This window comes from Bubalus kerabau, chromosome X (assembly GCF_029407905.1).
Source record: "Bubalus kerabau isolate K-KA32 ecotype Philippines breed swamp buffalo chromosome X, PCC_UOA_SB_1v2, whole genome shotgun sequence".
Lineage (NCBI taxonomy): Eukaryota > Metazoa > Chordata > Mammalia > Artiodactyla > Bovidae > Bubalus > Bubalus kerabau.
Genome location: NC_073647.1, coordinates 100,284,447 through 100,296,884, shown reverse-complemented (window position 1 = coordinate 100,296,884; position 12,438 = coordinate 100,284,447). Strand labels below are relative to the sequence as shown.

The following is a 12,438-nucleotide window of genomic DNA, read 5'->3' as shown; positions in this document are numbered from 1 at the left end:
ATTCCACTGGATTCCACTTGCAGCAGTTTTCAGCAGTGACAGTGCATGTTCTCCCCCTAGTGCCAGAATGATTCCAGTTGATGATGGGAGACAGCCTTTTGTCTGGGAGTTTCCGTATTTATCAAGCAAGTATGCCAATACTTTTAATGGTATCAGTGAGTGGCTCAGGTGAATTCATAGATGATGGCATGGAATACTCAGGCATTACATGCAGGAACTGTGTAATTGTGTGGTCTACAGGGTACCCCTCAGGTGATAGCTGCAGCATAAAATCCATCCCGAGCAGTGAAGAGCCCTTCAAAACTGGTGTTTTTTCTATCAGCCTCTTCACACAATTTCTTTTCATCATCAGTGGCAACGGATGTTTTTCAGAAGGGTCTACCTGCCCCTAACCTAAGCTGTTCTTCTGGTTTAGAGGATAGCTTACGGTGAATGGTGGCAGATTCGTGATCTCCAAAGAAGATTTAGCTTCGGGACCAGGGACCAGGCTTGATCACTCAAGAGCTTTTGTGTAGCAGAGTTTTATTAAAGTATGAAAAGGGACAGAGAAAGCTTCTGATATAGACATCAGAAGGGAGACAGAGAATGCCCCCTCACTAGTCTTAGCAAGGGAGCTCTATACTTTTTAAATTGGTTATTACAGTAAATCAAAAGAATGTCTCAAGGTTGTAAAGGTCTTCCTAGATCAACTCCCATAATTTACATTTTAAGATGACAGGATTAGAACTAACAGTAGAAAGATCTTACCAGACCCACTCCCATAATGTACATTGTAAGATAACAGGATTAGTCAGAAGGTCCTCAGGAAGGAGAAACATATCCTCAAGCAGGATACATTGTTGTTATGTAATCCTTAGTACAGAGTTTAAGCTGAGTTGTTTTGTTGTACAATCATCAGCTCTAGGCTAAGGAAAAAAAATGTTTTATGAATAAAACAAACAAACACGTTTGTCCTTTTCTCCTCCTTGAGAACTCCAGACCCCTACCTCCTCTTTGAGAACACCAGATGCTCTCTCTCCTCTTTGGGGATCCCGGACTTTTACCAACCTACCTAGAAATTGACTCTCTCATTCCCCGCTTTTCTTTTAGGAGAATGATGTAGCCAAGGGAAAGGGGCGTCGTTTTTTGTTCCATAACTACTTTCTGCTGTTGAGGGGCGTCATCCCTAAATTGTTGAGGCAACATATTCTCCTAGCCCTCATATTGAGGGTCTCTGATCTAGGGGCCCCAAGTAATAGTTGAAGGAGGCTGTGGCACTCCTAGGAGCCTGGACAGCCATTTGTAACGTAAAAGCTTTCAGAGGGTTAGAAACAAATCCAGTTACACAGTTGCAGATGCAGGGAGCAAACAGTAAAAACAGAACAATTAGAATTACTACAATTAAGATAGTTTTCTACCATGGGGAGCTAGTTAACCTTTCCCAAAGTGAGGTGTCTGAAGCTTTGAGAGAATCCATAGCCTGAATCATCTTGTTCATGTGTTTAGTATGTGAGTAGCATTAGTACTCATATCTGGTATATGTGTGCAACTTTGGGTATGAATACTGGCACAAGTTCCTTCTTGTGCAGCTGTTAGAATATCTAAGGCCAATCTGTTTTGTAAAACCGCCTTTCTAATTTGTATTTGTTTAGCATTAAGGGCTGAACTAGCTTTTTGAGAATCTTGTAAAGCCTCTTGAGTTAACTTAGTCAGAGCATCAACTCGTAGCATAACATCTGTGTCCCCAGAGAGGGGATGGATATTGCAGCCAGATAATCATACCAGTGAAATACAGACCTTGCCCAGCGAGTTTTAAGCTGTGGCAGATCAGCAGGATTCTCTGGAAGCTCTGAAAATATGAAGCCACGAGTAAAAGCTAGACCTAGGGTGCACCTCCCTATCCAGCCAGGGGGAAGCCATGCCCATAGATAAGAGCCACATATCCAATAGGTCCTGTTTGGAGCAAACCAGCATGACTGAGGGATCCAGTCCCAATGAGTTCCTGGCCAGGCAAAAGGAGGGCCTGAACTGGAATTGGAAAACACAGGAATGATTACATTGCATATTTCTTGAGGCAAAACCCCCAATTGTTTCCGATCGTTTTAATTAAGTTGTCAGCTAACCTCTGGGGATGGCTCTATTTGTTCCCAGCGTTTGGGAGCATTAGGTAGTAGGCGTCCCTTTTCAGGAGTTAGCCATATGACCTCATCCCATATTTGATAAACATTAGGTAGGAAACCATGAGATCTAGACCCATTTACTTTCTTAATGTTCAGCAAAATAGACATTAAATCAAGATGCTGTACGATCAAAGTTGAAAGTCACATTATAGCCATAGTTAAGGTACAGAGTGTTACACCAGTCCATTTTAGGATTGCTAGATGTCATCAGATTAAAGAGAGGCATCACATGTGATTGTTGTTGGTGAAGATATTTTCACAGAGTTGAAGAAAGTCTTTTCCTTGAAATGGAAAAACCCACCATGGGAACCCTTCAACTGATGAAGAGGGGAGCACTCCGCAGACCCAGCAATTAGACCGATTGTGGAATGCAGCATAAGAATGAGCCCAGGACAGAAAGGCGTTGTCTTGAGGGTCAAATGGCAGACTCGGGACGTTTGGAGTCAGCAGAAGCAGGCCCATGTCGATTGTCAGGCCCATCTGAAAAGTAAGAGGTAAAAGCATAGAGGATAAAGACGTCAAATGACATTGTTTAGTTTTGGTCAGGGTGCCACTTCTTAACTTGAGTGTGGTGCACCCAGGAATCAATTGCAGGCACCTTGAGGGCTGTGGGAGAAGAAAGAATAACCTGGCAAGGGCCTTCCCAGAGGGGCTCGAGAGATTGATCTCCAGATCCCAATGTCTTTTTCAAGACCTCGGTGCCTGGTTCAGAGGCTTGTTTGACTCCGGCTGGGTCAGGAGTCACCTCCCAGAGTTTCCGTAATGTCTGTTGAAAGGCTGAAAGCTGCGTCACATAGTTAATTCTAAGGCTGATTCTAATTCTAAGGGTCTATAACAATGTCTGTGCATAAGAAGGGTCTTCCGTAGATACATTCAAAGGGGGACGGTCCTTCCTTTTTAGGGGCAGTCTGAGCCCTCATTAAAGCTATGGGTAGAACTTTAAGCCAATCGTCCTGTGTCTCTTGAGTTAATTTACGTAGATGTCTCTTAATAATGTCATTAGCCTTTTCAACTTTTTCTGAAGATTAGGGTCTCCAGGAACAGTGTAAGTGATACTCGATTCCTAGAGCTTTCGACACCCCTTGAGTTACAGCAGCTTTAAAGGTGGAGCGTTGTTGCTCTGAACTTTAGAGTTTAAGATCCCACTTACATCATGACAAGTCAGTACAGTAAGATTTCGCCCATTCCTTAACCTCGGGCTTTAATGGATACTGCTTTTGATGTGGAAATAGGTCAGGGTCTTTGAGCTTGATAAGGACAAGAACAGTATTTTGTGCTCGATCCACAGTTCCTCCGTCAGCCCACACTTTAGGATTTACATTTTGTTCAATCAATGGGAGAGAAAGAGCAGACTCCATATTCATGACTACAGAGGCCTGGACCTTCCTCAGTCTGTCCCTCCCGAGAAGGGGTGAGGGGGACTCTGGCATGATCAGAAACTCGTGGGAAAACAGCACAGAGTCCCGGTTGCAGCTTAAAGGATGACTGAATATTTCAGTCATAGCCTTTGGCTCATCCTGACAGTCCCATTACAGTAGTGGATCAGGAGGAAAGCAGACCAGGGGCTTCAGTGAGCACAGAGAAAGTTGCCCCAGTGTCCAAAAGAAAGTCGACTGATTGGCCCCCCACAGTTATTAATACCCGGTGTTCCTCGGGTGTCATTAGGACAGGAGCTTGTGTGGGGATCCCTGGGCACCTTCAGTCCTGATTGTCCTGAGAGTCTGACCCCTGGGACCTGTGCCTCTGGGGGCAGTCTCTCCTCCAGGGTGGTCCTTTACAGACCAGACAGGGAGCCAGGGGCGGCTTAGACACCTGAGAGCAACTTCGCTTGAGATGCCCCTCCTTTCCACAGTAATAGCAAGCCCATCCCTTTTCACCTGGCTTCCTCTGGACATTTTTCTCTTCAGGCTGATTCATAGCAGTTTTCATAGCCATCACTAGAGCCTGAGCCTTTTCTTTGGTTCTCTTCTGTTGTCCTTCCCCCTTCTCATATTCTCTACTGCAATATACCGTCTGAGCCAGCTGTAACAGTGTTTTAAAGACTGATTTGGCCCAAACGCCTGTGTTTGTGACTTACAGCAGATATCTGGAGCCGACTGGGTGACTGAGTGAGAAATCTATCTTTTAAGACCATTTCTCCTCTGCACATTTGGGATCAATGTCAGTAAACTTGTGGAGAGCCTCCCGTAGCCTATCTAGGAATTTACCAGGAGTTTCCTTCTCTACCTGTTCTATGTCAGCCAACTTAGCATAATTTAGTGGCTTCGTTCGAGCTCTCTTAAGCCCCTCAATAAAGCAATTGTCAAAGAGGGTCTGCTCCTGTCTCCCTTCCTCTTTGTGATAATCCCAGTCTGGCTCTGCTATGGGAACTGCTTGGCTCCCTGTAGGGAGGAGGGCTAGTTCGTGTTCCCTCTTTCCCCTTGTCTCACGTTCAAGCCATTCATCTCCAAAAATAGTAACTTCCCCCAAAACTCAAGCTCTCGAGTCACGAGTCAGCATCTGTCCCAAGACATACATTACATCTCTCCAAGTAAGCTCATAAAGTAAAGTGAGTCCTGTAAAGGCTTCTATGTACTTTTCTGGATCCTCTAGTCTCCCAGATCTCTCTTTATCCGTTGTACCTCTGGGTAAGAAAAGGGCTTATGGATTTTTATGGATTGGTTATTTTTCCCAGTGGGGGCCTCCTGCAGAGGCAGTAAGTTGTGTGGCTGTTCCTCAGCCCCTCTAGCTACGCCTCACATACGTTCCGAGGGATAGATTAGAGAAACCTGCTTTTTCTCATCCTCATCCTCTTTCTCGTATTTTACCTTAGTTTTGGTTATCTGCACCTTCTCTACTTTGACTGTCTGAGTTCCCATTGAAACCAGAGCAGTCTGAGGCTGCATTGGAACTGGGGTTGTTTGAACTTCTATCGAGACTGAGGCAACCCTTCCTGGAGGGGTGCCTTGACCCTCAGCTTGCTCAGTTGTGAGCCCCAGATACAGAAGCAGAGGCAGAGTAAGAGGATAGGAGGGAGCTGAAGGCTTTACACCCAAATCTGTACCCTTAGGACTTAAGTCTGGTATATCTCACAGAGAGAAAAAGGGGAACACATATGGCACTTCTACCCATTTCCCTTGTTTTCTACAGAACCGGTCTAGTTGTAAAACAATATCGTAGTTAAGAGACCCTTCAACTGGCCACCCTTGTCTGCCACCCTCCAATGGATATTGTGGCCATGCAGATTTGCAAAGGAAAGTCAGGTGTGTCTTCTTTATGCTCTGGGGGTCAAACTTACCCCAGGTTTTCAGGACACAATCCAAGGGTATGGGTCTGGAACTTTGAGAGTGGAGGAGGAAATGGCAACCTACTCCAGTATTCTTCCCTGGAGAATCCCAGGGACAGAGGAGCCTGGTGGGCTGCCATCTGTGGGGTCACACAGAGTCAGACACCACTGAAGCGACTTAGCAGCAGCAGCAGCATCGGTAAGAGAGAAAAAAGCGGCAACCAGCGCCTTTGCTTCTTTCCATCGGAGGTGTCCCTCCCTGCTCTAGATGGGGGTGGAGACAGACTTTCCACCGAAGCTTTTCCTTCCCTAGACGGACTTAGTCTGTCACTTGCTGACTCAGGCGCCTTCCCTTCAGCCCGCTCATTCTACCATCGAGGCAAGGGGGAGATGCACCAGGGGTAGACCTGATGGCATCCCAAATTGATTTCTAGTTCCATACCACCACGACCTTTGTTTGATTCGTGCTTTTCCTCTGATGCCACATGGGCTGTAACAGAGTAGTTTCCTGGAATGTTTCCCAAGCTGGGACTGCTAGGGGAAGCATCCGTCTTATGAGTGCCTGTGCACATTCCTGAGTACAGTCCTGACCACAGTAGAAGCGGTGAGTTATAAAGGGACAAACAACAATCAATACGTCCCTTCTCTGTGTCACCACACCAGTGTATGTGACAGCAAAAGAGGTGGTAGAGGGTCGGCCCATGAGGAAAAAGTGACTTTTGTCCTCAAGCTATTAGGGCCAATCCTTCCAGCTCATTTTCACAGATTCCACAAAAGGAATATCTAAGGAGTTGAGACAGAAGGCACTGGAGAGCTTTCTCTGGTCTGCTAAGAGCTAGCACTACCAAAGGAAGAAGCCCATTGTACTTCCAGTCTGGAATTCCTGACCTATGTTCTTAGAAACCTCATGCTCTCTAGCAGCACTTCCATCCATGTAGTTCGGAGGCACAGGTATGGCAAGGACTCGCTTTTAGGACTCTGGCCCCCTATGGAAGCAGTCAAGAGAGAGAAACCGCTGAAGCTAGAGCTTCACCTAGTTCCCAAAGGTGCTGCTGGAGCTAGAGTTCCACCCCGTTCCTGAACGTGCTCCTAGCAAGTCTGGGTTCCCCATGACTACCAAGCTTGGGGTCTAAGTAAAAGTACACAGTAATGGCATGGATCACAAGTCCCTTGAAAGTCTAAGATCTGACGGATTAGGTTAGTAGTTCTAACTCCCCATGGAATTACGAAATGGTGGAAGAGACCAGGAAAAGGTGACCAAGAAAGGAAAGTTCAGCCCACGTGCTTTGCCCTTTTCTGGCCACTCCCCTCGCAGGGACGTTGGGTGTCTCTTGGCATTGGCAGGTCGGTATAAACTCCCAACAAGGCTCCCTTTTGGGGGGCTGCCTCAGGCATTACGAGGCACCATGAAACTGCAGAGCAGGGCTCAGTGCTCATTTCATACTCATTTCGGTACGTCTCTTTCCTTCTACATTCACACAGACAGGCACGCCATAGAGTTAGTAAAGTAAAGCAGAAAGCGTGTATACTGAGAAAGCAGAGACTAGAGCTCTGAGTGTGTTTACCTTGTCCTGAAGATCCTGGACGAAGCCCCAAGATGTTAGCTTACAGTGAACGGTATCAGATTCATGATCTCCAAAGAAGAAGATTTAGCTTTGGGACCAGGGACCAAGCTTGATCACTCAAGAGCTTTTGTGTAGCAGAGTTTTATCAAAGTATGAAAAGGGACAGAGAAAGCTTCTGACATAGACATCAGAAGGGGGACAGAGAATGCCCCCTCACTAGTCTTAGCAAGGGAGCTCTATACTTTTTTAATTGGTTATTACAGTAAATCAAACGAATGACTCAAGGTTGTAAAGGTCTTCCTAGACCAACTCCCATAATTTACATTTTAAGATGACAGGATTAGAACTAACAGTAAAAAGATCTTACCAGTCCTACTCCCATAATATACATTGTAAGATAACAATAAGATAGTCAGAAGGTCCTCAAGAAGGAGAAACATGTCCTCAAGTGGGATACATTGTTGTTATGTAATCCTTAGTACAGAGTTTTAGCTGAGTTGTTTTGTTGTATTATCGTCAGCTCTGGGCTGAAAGGAAATAATGTTTTATGTGACTAAGACAAAGGAGTGTCAGCTCAGTTCAGTTCAGTTCAGTCGCTCAGTCGTGTCCGACTCTTTGAGACCCCATGAATCACAGCACGCCAGGTCTCCCTGTCCACCACCAACACCCGGAGTTCACTCAGACTCATGTCCATCGAGTCAGTGATGCCATCCAGCCATCTCATCCTCTGTCGTCCCCTTCTCCTCCTGCCTCCAATCCCTCCCAGCAGCAGAGTCTTTTCCAATGAGTCAACTCTTCGCATGAGGTGGCCAAAGTACTGGAGTTTCAGCTTTAGCATCATTCCTTCCAAAGTAATCCCAGGGCTGATCTCCTTCACAATGGACTGGTTGGATCTCCTTGCAGTCCAAGCGACTCTCAAGAGTCTTCTCCAACACCACAGTTCAAAAGCATCAATTCTTCGGTGCTCAGCCTTCTTTACAGTCCAACTCTCACATCCATACATGACCACAGGAAAAACAATAGCCTGGACTAGACAGAAATCTGTTGGCAAAGGAATGTCTCTGCTTTTGAATATGCTATCTAGGTTGGTCGTAACTTTCCTTCCAAGGAGCAAGCATCTTTTAATTTCATGGCTGCAGTCACCATCTGCAGTGATTTTGGAGCTCAAAAAGATAAAATCTGACACTGTTTCCAATGTTTACCCATCTATTTCCCATGAAGTGATGGGACCGGATGCCATGATCTTCGTTTTCTGAATGTTGAGCTTTAAGCCAACTTTTTCACTCTCCACTTTCACTTTCATCAAGAGGCTTTTTAGTTCCTCTTCCCTATCTGTCATAAGGGTGGTGTCATCTGCATATCTGAGGTTACTGATATTTCTCCCGGCAGTCTTGATTCCAGCTTGTGTTTCTTCCAGTCCAGCGTTTCTCATGATGTACTCTGCATAGAAGTTAAATAAGCAGGGTGACAATGAACAGCCTTGACGTACTTCTTTTCCTATTTGGAACCAGGCTGTTGTTCCATGTCCAGTTCTAACTGTTGCTTCCTGACCTGCATACAAATTTCTCAAGAGGCAGATCAGGTGGTCTGGTCTTCCCATCTCTCAGAATTTTCCACAGTTTATTGTGATCCACACAGCCAAAGGCTTTGGCATAGTCAATAAAGCAGAAATAGATGTTTTTCTGGAACTCTCTTGCTTTTTCCATGATCCAGCGGATGTTCACCACTTGATCTCTGGTTCCTCTGCCTTTTCTAAAACCAGCTTGAACATCAGGAAGTTCATGGTTCACATATTGCTGAAGCCTGGCTTGGAGAATTTTGAGCATTACTTTACTAGCGTATGAGATGAGTGCAATTGTGTGGTAGTCTGAGCATTCTTTCGAATTTCCTTTCTTTGGGATTGGAATGAAAACTGAACTTTTCCAGTCCTGTGGCTACTGCTGCATTTTCCAAATTTGGTGGCATATTGAGTGCAGCACTTTGACAGCATCATCGTTCAGGATTTGGAATAGCTCCACTGGAATTCCATCAGCTCCACTAGCTTTGTTCTTAGTGATGCTTTCTAAGGCCCACTTGACTTCACATTCCAGGATGTCTGGCTCTAGGTCAGTGATCACACCCTCGTGATTATCTGGGTCGTGAAGATCTTTTTTGTACAGTTCTTCTGTGTATACTTGCCACCTCTTCTTAATATCTTCTGCTTCTGTTAGGTCCATACCATTTCTGTCCTTTATCGAGCCCGTCTTTGCATGAGATGTTCTCCTGGTATCTCCAATTTTCTTGAAGAGATCTCTAGTCTTTCCCATTCTGTTGTTTTCCTCTATTTCTTTGCATTGATCGCTGAGGAAGGCTTTCTTATCTCTTTTTGCTATTCCTTGGAACTCTGCATTCAGATGCTTATATCTTTCCTTTTCTCCTTTGCTTTTCACTTCTCTTCTTTTCACAGCTATTTGTAAGGCCTCCCCAGACAGCCATTTTGCTTTTCTGCATTTCTTTTCCATGGGGATGGTGTTGATCCCTGTCTCCTGTACAATGTCAGGAACCTCATTCCATAGTTCATCAGGCACTCTGTCTATCAGATCTAGGCCCTTTAATCTGTTTCTCACTTCCACTGTATAATCATAAGGGATTTGATTTAGGTCATACCTGAATGGTCTAGTGGTTTTCCCTACTTTCTTCAATTTCAGTCTGAATTTGGCAATAAGGAGTTCATGACCTGAGCCACAGTCAGCTCCTGGTCTTGTGTTTGCTGACTGTGTAGAGCTTCTCCATCTTTGGCTGCAAAGAATATAATCAGTGTGATTTCGGTGTGGACCATCTGGTGATGTCCATGTGTAGAGTCTTCTCTTGTGTTGTTGGAAGAGGGTGTTTGTTATGACCAGTGCATTTTCTTGGCAAAACTCTATTAGTCTTTGCCCTGCTTCATTCCGTATTCCAAGGCCAAATTTGCCTGTTACTCCAGGTGTTTCTTGACTTCCTACTTTTGCATTCCAGTCCCCTATAATAAAAAAGACATCTTTTTTGGATGTTAGTTCTAAAAGGTCTTGTAGGTCTTCACAGAACTGTTCAACTTCAGCTTCTTCAGCCTTACTGGTTGGGCCATAGACTTGGATTACTGTGATATTGAATGGTTTGCCTTGGAAACGAACAGAGATCATTCTGTCATTTTTGAGATTGCATCCAAGTACTGCATTTCGGACTCTTTTATTGACCATGATGGCTGCTCCATTTCTTCTGAGGGATTCCTGCCCGCAGTAGTAGATATAATGGTCATCTGAGTTAAATTCACCCATTCCAGTCCATTTGAGTTCGCTGATTCCTAGAATGTCGACATTCACTCTCACCAATCTCTTGTTTGACCACATCCAATTTGCCTTGATTCATGGACCTGACATTCCAGGTTCCTATGCAGTATTGCTCTTTACAGCATCAGACCTTGCTTCTATCACCAGTCACATCCACAGCTGGGTATTGCTTTTGCTTTGGCTCCTTCCCTTCATTCTTTCTGGAGTTATTTCTCCACTGATCTCCAGTAGCATATTGGGCACCTACTGACCTGTGGAGTTCCTCTTTCAGTATCCTCTCATTTTGCCTTTTCATACTGCTCTTGGGGTTGTCAAGACAAGAATACTGAAATGGTTTGCCTTTCCCTTCTCCAGTGGACCACATTCTGTCAGATCTCTCCACCATGACCCACCCGTCTTGGGTTGTCCCATGGGCATGGCTTAGTTTCTTTGAGTTAGACAAGGCTGTGGTCCTAGTGTGATTAGATTGACTAGTTTTCTGTGAGTACAGTTTCAGTGTGCCTGCCCTCTGATGCCCTCTTGCAACACCTACTGTCTTATTGGGCTTCTCTTACCATGGGCGTGGGTTATCACTTCACGGCTGTTCCAGCAAAGCGCAGCCGCCTTTCCTTACCTTGCACGAGGGTTATCTCCCCACAGTCGCCCTTCCTGACCTTCAACATGGGATAGCTCCTCTAGGCCCTCCTGCGCCCGGGCAGCCACAGCTCCTTGGATGTGGGGTTGGTCCTCCCGGCCGCCGCCCCTGGCCTCGGACTTGGGATTGCTTCTCCTGGCCACCGCCCCTGGCCTCGGGCGTGGGGGCGTCAGGTAGCTTCTCCCGGCCACCGCCCCGACCTCAGATGTGGGGTAGCTCCTCTGGGCCAATCCTGTGCCCTCTCGGCATATCCCACTCAATCAAGGGTAGACTCCATTACTGGAGTCACCCTGACCCTTATAGTCAAATTTGCTCATGGCATTCCGTTTGTTCATGATAGTCAGCCTGCTTTGTGAAACTGGTTGAAAGTGAAAGTCACTCAGTCGTGTTGGACTGTTTGCGACCCCATGGACTACAGAGTCCATGGAATTCTCCAGGCCAGAATACTGGACTGGGTAGCCTTTCCCTTCTCCAGGGGATCTTCCCAACCCAGGGATCGAACCCAGGTCTCCTCCACCGCAGGTGGATTCTTTACCAGCTGAGCCACACAAGGGAAGTTCTGCTAAATACATCACTTACCTTGAGGAACACAAAATCGGCTTTCTCTAGTTGTAATACATGATGCTTATTCTCCTGATAGAGGCCGTGCCACAATGAGGTACTATTTGTTATGTAACATCTTATAGAACACCCATATGGCATATGCTAACTTATCTTGTGTGTTCAGGATAATTGCTAGAGACTTTGTGATCTGTTAAACTAAACATCCCAGCAGATCTTGTTTTCCAGAAACGGGTGGGGGAGGGGGGAGGGGTTAGAGAGAGAGGGATTATCCAGTAACAGTCAAGCCAATTTCTTTTAAAAACTCACCAGGAAGGGCTTCTCTGGCGGCTCAGATGGTCAAGAATCTGCCTGCAATGCAGGAGACCCGGGTTCAGTCCCTGGGTCGGGAAGATCCCCTGGAGAAGGGAATGGCAACCCACTCCAGTATTCTTGCCTGAAGAATACCATGGACAGAGGAGCCTCGTGGGCTATAGTCCATGGGGTTGCAAAGAGTCAGACATGACTGAGCAACTCTCTCTCTCTCTCTCTCTCTCTCACACACACACACACACACGAAGAATAACTGACTCCGTATTCATATAGGCTTTGTGAATTGATATTCTCACATTAGGGAAAATAATAACTAGCAAGGTGGTCCAAAACTTGTCTTTGATTCTAACAAAAGTCATGTGGTGCTCAAAGGTGAACCCAGCTGGATTCATTGCCTGGTTTTTATAATCCAAGCCCTTGACTTCAAGTCCTGTTTCAAGGACTAATAATCATTGTGTTTCATTTGATTACTTGTTTTGCAGTTGGCCAATGCATCCTGTCTGGAGTCTTAAATGCACAGCCCGTGTCACACCAGAGTATTCAATGATGCATTCTACTACAAAAGGAGCAGGAGAGACCAATCCATGTCCTACTACAGACTACATTCTCTAAACAAATTCCTGATCATCAAAATCAG

The 12,438-nt window shown here is 45.6% G+C and overlaps 1 pseudogene; it reads right to left on the bottom strand.

Annotated features, from left to right (window-relative positions):
- Window positions 1-1,104: 1,104 nt before the first annotated feature.
- Window positions 1,105-11,675, bottom strand: LOC129638899 (endogenous retrovirus group PABLB member 1 Env polyprotein-like; annotated as a pseudogene).
- Window positions 11,676-12,438: the final 763 nt, after the last annotated feature.